Here is a 9,965-nt window from a genome sequence, read left to right as displayed (position 1 = left end):
TGCATGAATAGACAATGTGGCACATACACACACACGCGGACATGTGTTCCCTTCCCTCTGTGTGCTTGACATTATAGGATAGGTTTGTTATCTCAGAGTCTCCAGGTCCTGCTCAGGCCGGACCTCGCTGGCCCCAGAGTGTGCATTGCGTTCATGTGGCCTGTTGTTAGGCTGGCACCTGCACCACTTGGTAACTGGCCAACATCTTTTATCCCGTCCCTCTCTCTCTCTCTCTCTCTCTCTCTCTCTCTCTCTCTCTCTCTCTCTCTCTCTCTCTCTCTCTCCCTCTCTCTCCCCTTCTCCTTTTCTTCTCTCCAGTTGAAACCAATTGACACCTCTCTCTGTGAGGCTGATGTGCTTTCATCCGGAACTGAAGAGGGTCCCGTTTCCATGATAAGGATCTGGGGGCTTTCACGGCTACAAGGAGGTCTTTGCGTTTGAACCTTTTCCTGATTCAAAATAATTTATTGGTTTTCAAATGTAACATCCCTCTCACATTAGTGTCAAAACCCTTTTTTTAAGAATTCAGAACAGTTTTATTTTTCCCATCATGAAGGAAGAGCAGATTTGCTTGTGCATTAAAAGCAGTTTTTCTAACCAACATGTGGGTTTGTGTTAGAGCCAAAGTGTAACCCAAGATTTTTTCTTACCAAGTGGTTCCAAAATAGAAGGTTGCCTTATTCTTAATTTGTTTTATTTACATCCAGAGCAGTTCCAGTGCCTTTAATTCTTTAAAATGGGTCTGTAGAGGCGTTTTATTTCACTGCAATAATCTTCACTCTGACTCAGCTCAGCGGCTGCAGAGCTTATGGTTGAGATCGCTCTCATTTGACAGATTTGAAGAACATGAGTCGAGCGAGTGTTTGACCTGGTGCCACATAGGCAGCAAGATCAGATGAAGCAGTTCAAGCAAAGAGCACCATCTAGTGACTGCATATAAAACGCCCTGTTTAATTACTCTTTACATAGATGTAATGGCTCACCACTTTAATGGAAATAACAATTAATCCTAAGCCAGCTAGACCTGAACTAATACAAAGGGATAGAAAGGCTCAAATAATGGCTTGTATTTACTTAGTGCTTTTCCAGTCTTATCGACCACTCTAAGCTTTACAGTGCAAGTTGCATTCACCCACTCACACATACTTTTATACTTTTTTCTATTATACACTGCTGGCACTGATAAAAGGGGCAACTTGGAATTCAGTATCTTGCTCAAGGACACTTAGGACACTTCCTCTGTCAACCAGGGATCAAACCACTGACCTTGTTAGTGGACGACCCACAGTTTCCCCAATAGCTTGGTGGTTCAGTCCCTTCTTTCTGCCCTGGTTCCTCGCCTATAAGCTTACTCATCCACACACAAGAGGAAAAAATGAAATGCCTGTGTGATCCATGTTTCTGTTTCCTACGAATGCCACTTAAACTGATCAAGTCGTTTAACCTCTACAATCAGATGCGCAGAGCTGACACACACGCTGAGTTCGTCAACAGGTGAATAAACTTCTACCTTCACAGCAGCAATGTGATGTGAGGAATGCGTCTTTGTCTTTTACTTATCTACAACTCTATTCAATTACAGCTCTATTTACATCTGAACCGACTTAACCGCCGGGCCGATGATTTCATTAGCCGAGTGTCCTTTGTGCTTGATGTTCATTTAGCCTGTTCGTGCAATAAATCACGGTGAATGGAGGTCACACTGTGGGACCGGGCTCCTTTAATTTAATGGAGATAGATTCTGGCCCACACTCTCCCGTAGCTTATTACCTCCCCATAGAGTGGAATACACAGTGACCTTCAGCTAGAAGGACCAAACGTGGGTATCAATTAGTGATTCTCATACTGAAGGTTAGGCCTCCGCATTTCAACCTTGGTCACAATATGAGTGAATGAGCTGTAACATGGACATCATTACATTATTACTTAGAGCAGTCAGCTGTAACTCACTGGACCGTGTGTGTGTGCCCAAACTAATGGCTGAGAGCATCTGTCAGAGATGCATTATTATGCTTCGAGAGCTGGTTAATATTTTACGTTTTATCCCTCGGAGAGGTTGGCAAGTCCACAGTCTGTTTTGGGAAGTTGATGTAGACATGGGTGGTTCAGATGGAGACCGTGACAAAGAAAAACAACCATCCACTGTGCTTGGAATCTGAATGACTCCTGCTGTGTATTTGTGTGGGAGATGTCTCAGTCAGCTTGTGGTGCTTTATGTGATTGTTTTTTGCAATAAAGGTCACTTGAGGCAAAAAGTATTTATTTAAAAAAATATATTTCTTTTAGTGACTAAGTAATCATTACAATTAAAGTTAATAAAATAACATTATATGGTAACACTGGTGGTAACTCAGTGAAGTGTCCCATATACGGAGGCTTGAGTCCTCCTGCTGTGGCCGCAGGTTCGGTTCTGACCTGGACCTTTGCTGCACTTATTCCCCACTCGGTCTCCACATTTCATTTCATTTCAAATTGCCCCAAAAATATAACTCAAAAACTGCCATATGATGCAGATTCCAACCATCTATTATTTATATCCCTATTGGATATAAATTGCTATAGAGCTGGAGCCTCTCCCAGCCGGCCTTTGGGCAAGAGGCGAGGAGCACCCTGGACAGCATATCGCAGGATTGGGCTGATGCTGATTTCAATTTTCAGACATTAAAATTGGACAAAAATATATAACATTACATTTTCAAATGGAGCCCTGTCCACCTTGTACCTCTGAGAAGAGCTCAGACAAAATCAGATGAGATAACTTTACTAAACATTTTGTGTTCACGTCGCTCATAGTAGGAAGCTGACGAAATGACGTATGAAGATATGAAAGTTTGATTTTAGCTTTATGTTATGAATTGCGTTCTCCCTGCATGCTAATTATCTATGGGAAAAAAGTCTGACCATTGATGATAAGGTTCTCTTGAGTGTCTGTCAACCAAGGCGTGCTCGTGTTCTTGTTTGCATGACTGCAGTAAGGCTTCAGAACAAAGTAGCGTCCTCTTTTTTATATGCAGCTGAAGTAGACTTGAAGCAAAGTGGTGAAGTTTGGGGGTGGGAGCGGAGGGGCGGGTGTTGTCGATGTGCCAATCAGCCCACTCAGCAGTCGGTCCTCACCAGCCTGGGGGCCCATTGGGAGTGTCTAAAACAGACACACCCACATGCACTTACATGCGCACACACATACACATACACCGAACCACCTCCTCAATTATCTCTCCTCCAGCAGCAAAATCTATTCATGCCCGTCCTCCAGTCGTCCAGGCAACGCATCACATTCAGTCCAGTAAGCATCTAACTTGTTTGTCTCTCATCAGATTCACAATGGTAAAGGATAGGGTGGCAAGAAAGGGACGGAATAAAGAAAAAGAGAGAGGGAAGGAGGATGGATGAGAAAAGGATGTAAATTAATCTCATTTGCCAGAGAGTGAGAAAGTTCTGAGAGGCGGGCACAGAGCCAGGTCGGAGCTTTTTGGAGCAGCATCTCTTCAGAAATGAGCACAACTGTCAAATTGTTATAATTAGAACCTTCTTAAAATGGAAGTGACAGCAGCTGATGGTTTCTTTCAGGCAGCGTTTGTGATAAAGAGTATTTTCTCTCTCTTCATCTTTTTCTCTTAGGACATCGTAGACACCTGAAGGGTCTGTGAGACTGGAGTGAGTTGTTCAGCCTTATACGTTGGGAAACAGAGTGATATTTGTAATTAGAAGCAAATCTTCAAATCAAACATCACAGGGAAACATCACACAGCTGCCGAAGATAAAAACGCATGTCTAGTTGAGATTTAAAATAATGATTCCCATTTGTCCTCAAAGGAACTCCCACATAAGGCAAATAAGTTTCTGCTCTTATCTGACAGTTTGTATTTACATCATAAATCGGTTCCTGTGAAATGCAATGTGGTGGGAGTTCTCTCTCAGATGTTGCCACTAATACAGATGGATTGGATCGACTAGGTCAGACCAATCAGCAGTTAAGTGCAGTGGAAGAGAGATTTTCAATCAGAGGGTAAACACAGAAACAATTCCCTTCACCCCAGTTGACAGCACACACACACACACACACACACACCGACAGGTAAACAGAAACAATATCCAACATCAGGCGCTATCAATCCCACTGGCCTGGGGGGGACTCACTCACAAGGCCCCTGTTTTTGTGCTCAGGGGCCGCTTGTCTCCCTCTGTTCGCTCCTGATAACACTGCTTGAATTGTTTGTCTGGCACCACTCACATTAATCAAAAGCCCTGGGACAATACAGTTGTTTAGAGCCGGTTCCACACAGTGGTGCTTTCATGGTCTGGTAAAAACATCCCCACCCAACTCCACCGGCAAATAACATCTTCAGCAGCTGTGGCACCAAAGTCCTGCTCCCAAATGAGTGACTGGCAAATCGCCTGTGCATGACTGAGGATGTTTTATATGTTGTATTTTCTAGAGCCTCCAGATGTGGGCCAATTGAGACAATGATGCAACACTTCTGGCCTTGATGTGGCATGGACAAAATGGATGTAGCCCACTTGTAAAATGGCAAATGTGGTCAGATAGCACAAAACAATTTAAGGTCACCTTTGGTTGACATGCGCTATTGCTATGGCTGACATTTGGCCCAGATCTGGCAAACAGGAGCGGACCTCCCAAGTACCATCACGTAATATGTGGGCCAGATGACAGTGTGGGCCAAACGTGGGCCAGAACAATTTTGCTGTGTGGGAATAAAGTTTAGATTTAGAGATTCCTGAAATGATCACACACCATCATTCCACGCTGTGCTCTTATTTCCATCACGATGCGTTCAAATCTTGCAAGGTATAGAAGTATTGTGAGGATAACATTTTCATGCCAATAAACCAAAAATATGTCGGTAATGAGATGGAAAACTGCATCTTGATGGCAAATTAAAAGAAACTCTCACCCTGCACTCTCACCCTCCGGCTCTCCTCTAACCTGACCACATTAAATTCACATTTCACTGATATATTACAATCGTTATCTCTTTCACTGGGAAAGCAGGCTCTGCTGAAAACACATTATACCAGGCATTCTGGAAATGCAGCAATTCATCACTTGGAGTCTTTGTCTTCGGAGCCCATTTCTTTACAGCTCTGTCCCTTTAAGAAACACCCACATAATTGGCCTTGTATCATTTGCGAGTGATTCTGACAGGGTGTCGACATGTGCACGCCCTTGTCGCATCTGCTGTGATTTGCCTTATTGAATGCACATGGCAGCTTAAGCAAGGAGTGAGCAGAAATGTATAAGCTCGACTCGTGTTCGCTCTGTGGGGGGTCCGTTCTGTACCCTTGAAAGTTTTGTTCAGAATGAATGAATAAACTGTAATGACTGCGTGCTGCTGGGAGCTGGGGAGCTGTAAGTGAACACCTGTCACCGTCCACAGTCTGCAGCTCGCCGTCGCCGACCGGCTGATTCACAGAAGGTCACCTTGGGTGTGTGGGACTGAGCGGCTGATAACTCAGCACTGGGCCGTACTCCCACTGAGGACAGCGAGAGAGGGACACTCATCATAACTGGCCCCTATCTGCTGTCAACTAGAGTTTCATTCCTCATCTTTTGAAGCATGTATCCCTCTATTTCTGTTCTCTGTTTCTCCTCCTCTGTCCTCTCTATCCCTCTGGAACTTTTTTCTGTTTTTCATTCCTCTTTCTCCTTCAGCAGATTTTTCTCCTCTGCTTCTTTATCTCACTCCATCGCGGCCTTCTTTTCCATTCCTCTGGTGTTTAATTGCCTTTGCCTATTTCTCATGCGCAGTTTCCTTGTTATGATCTACACCATTTCTTCTACATCCTTGACTCTCCCTGCCTTCGTTCCAACAATAACTTTCAATTTGTCTCTTATTTTGAGTCTCTCTTCTTCACTTAGAAATGCTGTTTCCTTTGAATCAAAGTCCTTCCTCTCTGGGTCTACTTATCTGCCTCTGTCTAGATTTACACACAAACACACACTCAAAAAAAACCCACACACACTCCTGCACATCACAAGCCCTTGAGCCTGCACAGACAATCTCGTGGGAGCTGACATGGAGAAAAACCGATCACCCAATCCAACACATAAGATGAGTGAGGCCATTTCTCTTGGATCCCCTTTCTCTCCATTGATTGACGCCATCCTGTTCTGAATACGACACCAAAAAGACAGACTGCGGTTTTTATTTACTTTGCATAAATTCCCACTACCTGGGAAATAAAGTTCCACTCTGGTTTCTCTGCGAAGAGAGATCATGATTTTTAATCCACTCCACATAACTAAAGGCAGCATAGTATCGATTTCACCTCAGGTGTCAACATAGTGATGAAATACAAGGATTTCATTAAAATTATGAGCATATTCTCACAAAACTGTGGGCAGTCGCGCGAGTGAGGAAATTAAATAGATGAGGTGAAGAGGACCAGGTTCGTATTGACAGGTTGGCAGGTGCAGACAACAGGTGACCACATGCAGGTAGCAGGAAGAGGAGTCCACACCATGAAGGGAAACAAACATGCAAGTGAGGCAGGGAAATGCAAGACATGACGAGCAGGTGGATTCATAAACACGAAGAAACTGCAGGGACATCTGGTGGGTGGGCGGGGGACGACATAAGGCCGAGACAGAAATTATTGCCGGCTTAGCCTATGTTGACATTTGCGTTATGAAAGTCCCATCCCAGCAGATTACAAGCACTTCCAGGGGCATCTCACAAATGTCTGCCTGCCTGTTCCTGCGCCACGGCTCGGCGAGTTTACAGGAAATCTGGGATTTGAATCTGTCCATCAAATCAATGATCCTTTCAAGGACATTCCCAAAGTGTGAGGAGACACACACAGCGCACACAACCACACATGGACAGCACAATATAAGCATAAGGCAGATCAAATCAAATAATTAATGAGAAATAACCTTAAATTTGACTGAACAAAAGACACTGGTGGATGAAGGTGGGTCATATAAGCTAAGGCTGCATGTCAGTTAACATTTGATGACTCCCCTACAACACAGGTAACCTGAAACTTCTGTGTTTTGAATGCAGAGTTTATTGTCATGATTTCCAGGACTATTTCTCTGTCTTGCATTTTTGTTGATTTCTCTTAAATTATGAAAATCCAAACACATTTCTTTTCTTTTCTTTTCAACATCCTCCATCTCATGTGACCCACTGACTCATAACCAATGTTGAATAAAAAAAAGTACATTGTAAAATATTGTGTTTTCCCTGATAGCTGATATGTGTGTCCACGACCTAATGCAGACAATGGGAACCATAGTATACAAAGTTAATTTGAGGCTGTATTGAAGAAAACTTGAAACAAGCAATGTTTTCAGAGTAAGTTATATGTTTTTTTAATTTTCTTAAGAAAGGTTGATAATTACAGGCTTGGAATGTACACTGGGGGTTGGGTAAGGAGGGTAAGGAGGAGGGAAGTTGAGGTGAGGGGATGGTCGACAAGGTTGAGGGAGAGGAAGGACGGGAGAGGTGAAGGGATGAAAAGGGAGGAGGGAGTTGGGATGTTGGGGGGGTGGTTAAGGGAGACTAAAGTCTCCCTCTTCTCTCGTTTCAGTGTCTCTTTCTTTTCCTGTTCTCCTCTTGCATCTCCTTCTTCATTTTTCTTCGTGTTCTTTCGCCTCCTCCTTCGTGATCCTGCCTTAACGTCAATGCAGGTTCCTGTAAAGAAAAGTCTCAATCTGAATCTTACAATCAGACGAGTTGTTAATCAAATCAACATACCTGAATCTCAGTGTTCTGGACCATCGGGGGTTCCATGTTCTCCTCCATGTTGTTGTCTTGGATAAGGGAGTCCTCCTGCTCCGCCCACTTCTCCTCATTGTCTCTGAGCAGATTCTCCAGCTTCTTTATCTTCTCATAGCAGGCCTCCGTCTCTGCCTGCTCAGCTTTGAGACTGTCCTCCAAGAGCGTTGGCTTTGGTTTTCCACTCGTTCTCGATGGGGTGGACCTCTCGCTGGATGGCTCTGAGCTTGGCCATGAGCTCCAGGTTTTGATGTCCAAGTGCCACTTTTTCATTTGTTTCATCACCTTGGCTTCATCCCTGTATCCTTTTCAGAGATGATGTGTTTCATCGCCTTGACCTGGTGGCACTTGTCGTTCAGCTCTTGCACTTTAGTGGACTTGTTATCTTAAGTTAAACAGACTTTTACAGTTTACATTGATGCATCAAAAAGATTTATAATGTATCTATGAAAACAAGTGTGCCTGGGACCTCAACAGATGATAGTCGTCACCTCTTCAGATATAGATACACTGAAAAGAACATGCTGTGTTGCCCCCTCTACTATTGATCGTAACACAATATCCCAATAACATATGTTTATATAAATAAAAAATTTCTTTTTCTTTTTGTTTCTTAAACCTGATCCTTATACTCTACTATGCCACAATATAGAGCTGTGTTTTTATTTTATAGGCACTCATTGTAACGCTGCTAATAGTTGTTTTGTGTGTTGACGGAGACTGAAAATGTCTCCTATTCAACTCAAACTGCTTTTTCCATTCCAGAGTGTCTGGGATTGTGTTGTTGCACACACTGGGCTTTGGTTTTGTTTTCTCTGCAGTGGGTAAACAAACCTACATGAAAATAGGAGAGAGAAAAAAAGGTACATGGGGCCTATCGCTCTTTTATTTGTGCACTGACAATTGGCACACCATGCCACACCGCTTGCATATTTATAATGTATTTTAGATTTTCAGGGTTTTCCAGGGCGCCTATAACCTCAGCAGATTATCAAAGACTTTTTTGCAGAACTTTCTTTGACGTGAGGTTTTATTTCTATTACCTGATGTGTCAGTGTAGCTTGCCTTGTCTGGAACGTGGTGAAAAATGGCAGCTGTCTCCGCGGTACCACCTCGATCGGTTTTAATAAATCAGCCCTCAGTCAGTCTGTTCTCCACTTTCTCCACTCTGCCTCCCTACAGCTCCGTCCCTTTCACCACTTATCTGAGGCTCCTGCTGCTTCTCATTCTTTTGTCATTCTCTTCCCCTTCCCGTACGTTCCCCCATACATTCCTCTACAGTCTGTCTTTATCTCCCCCAGCTGCCAATCTCTTCATCCCTTTTCCATCATCTCTAACTTCCCCACTTTATTACTTCACTTCCTCTTCCCTCTTTTCCAGGCTCTCTCCAGTCTCTCTTTAAGGCCTCTTATCATTTCTAAGTTGCTCAGTGATTTCCCCTGGGAGTGCTGGCAGAGTGAGCCGGTTCTGACCAGTCCTTGGAAGAAGTCGGGTACTTCTGGTTCTTAACTTTTTGCCAAGTGGCACAATAATGGTATAATTAATGGAGAAAGATGCTCTTCCTCTTTTTTCTGTGTGTTTTCCTGTCTTCTATGGCCCAAAGCTTCTCCTCCTTAGGCCAAGCTGCCCTATATAATAAGCATCAAAACACAAATGACGTTGTGAGATGTGATCGAATCCACAGTCACTGGAGTTGACTGAGGAATTGATCACGCAGCCACATCTTCCATCAAATAAATGAGTCTAATGTACATTGGTAATCTTTAATCACAGTGAGTGAGCCTGACTTTACGGAGGCTTTGTCTTTGAATACATTTAATAAGCTGTGATGGGTATGAGCATCCAGCCATGTAATCATTTATTCCATTGTCTATATACCTGCATTTCATGACTGCATATAAACAATGGTTTATATGCCTAGAAACCCAGTGTAATATGTGATTTAACAGATGTAACCCTTTTTTCTGGTATACTCCCTTCCTTTCTAATCTTACTTCCTCTTTCTCTGACTATATTTCACTACATGTCATCATCAAACATCATTTAACCCAATGGCATCACACTTCGCCCGTCACGTTATACGTAGTGCACAAATCCGATCTAAACCAAAGTGACAAGACACCTGTAAAGAAAGGGACTTTGCTCTCGGCTCCCTCCCGCTCCCTACCTGCCTTCACCTGCTCTTCATCTCCCTCGCTGTGAACTGAATCAATTCCTTGGCTT

The sequence above is a fragment of the Paralichthys olivaceus genome, chromosome 20 (genome assembly GCF_024713975.1).
Source record: "Paralichthys olivaceus isolate ysfri-2021 chromosome 20, ASM2471397v2, whole genome shotgun sequence".
Taxonomy (NCBI): Eukaryota; Metazoa; Chordata; class Actinopteri; order Pleuronectiformes; family Paralichthyidae; genus Paralichthys; species Paralichthys olivaceus.
This window is presented reverse-complemented; position numbering follows the sequence as displayed.